The 1,296-nt window shown below is 42.7% G+C and overlaps 1 pseudogene; it reads right to left on the bottom strand.

The window, feature by feature from the left end:
* LOC112079362 (Fc receptor-like protein 5) overlaps positions 1-1,272 on the bottom strand; it is an 11,129-nt pseudogene extending 9,857 nt beyond the window's left edge.
* Positions 1,273-1,296: the final 24 nt, after the last annotated feature.

The raw sequence follows: 1,296 nt of genomic DNA, 5'->3' as shown, positions 1-1,296 counted from the left end.
TGAACATCATTATCATACATTGTAATGTAAAAAACGTTAGTGACTGTTGTACAACAGACGTACCATCCACTGTGATGTTGACAGCATTACTGTACTCTCCTGATCCAGACTCACACCAGTACACTCCACTGTCCTTTTTACGTGTGGACCTCATGGTACATGAGGAACCTGCTCTTTATCCAGAGTTAGAGACACACTCTGACTCCACTGCTTTCTCTCTGTATCTCTTCAGTCTCCATCCAGTAGAGTTCCTCTTCTCCTCACAGCTTAGTGAGAGAGACGTTGATGTAGTGTTGAGTTCTGTTAGGTCTTATTTTGAGAGACACTGATGGTTACGGATCTGAAACAAAGAGTGACAGAGTCAAACGTACACAGTGGTTATATATACACATGAGGGTGACTTAAATGTGTTTAAATGCAGTTTCAATGCAGTTAGTTACCTCCTGACCAGAGAAACTGAGGTTCACTGTAGAGTGTGTCATAGACTGGGTCTCCTCTCCCAGCTCTACACACATATCCTCCTGTGTGACTAGGACCAGCAGGGATCAGAGTGTAGGAGTCTTCACTAGTCCCATTGCCAGATAGAGGCTCTACAGAGTAGGACCTGTCTGATAGGAAGAGTAACCCAGCTGTGTAGGGAACAGTTCGGTACCAGAAGAACCTCCAGCCTGTAGATGACTCTTTAACCCCACAGCTCAGAGTAACTGAGTCTCCAGGGTTCAGCCACTGAGGAGAGACACTCAGGACAGCTTGGGGTTTATCTGTTATGAAGGAAATGACAAATCAAATGTTCAGTCTTTAAAATGTTTACCCATTTTGTTATGGTATTGTACCTCATCCCAAAATCTAACTATAGTTTTGTTTCATCATTGAAACCACTGTCTGCTATTTGACCTCATTCCTTCTGTCTTTCTCTTTCAATCCCATGAAAACAGACTTACCTAACACAGTCAATTGTATAGCACTACTTGTCTGGGAGTGTTTTAAGCCATTTGTTTTCTGAAGACCTTTACAGGTATATAGACCATTCTTTGCAGGACTGATTCTGTACTCAGGCTCTGTATTCGTGACCGACTTCCCACTGTTATAAAACGCATACTCAATCTCTTCTCCCCCTTGAATGTTACAACTGAGAGTGACAGTCTCCCCACTGAATATCTGGGGCCAGATGGGTTGGAGGGTCAGAACAGCCACAGGTCTCTCTGCACAGACACAACACAGAAAATAAACATTATCACACACCTTAGAATGTAAAATAATGTTGATCAGCATTCATCACAACATGACCATATCATA

This window comes from Salvelinus sp. IW2-2015, unplaced genomic scaffold, assembly GCF_002910315.2.
Source record: "Salvelinus sp. IW2-2015 unplaced genomic scaffold, ASM291031v2 Un_scaffold7732, whole genome shotgun sequence".
Classification (NCBI taxonomy): Eukaryota; Metazoa; Chordata; class Actinopteri; order Salmoniformes; family Salmonidae; genus Salvelinus; species Salvelinus sp. IW2-2015.
The sequence above is the reverse complement of the archived record's forward strand: the minus strand, read 5'-3'. Positions and strand labels throughout refer to the sequence as shown.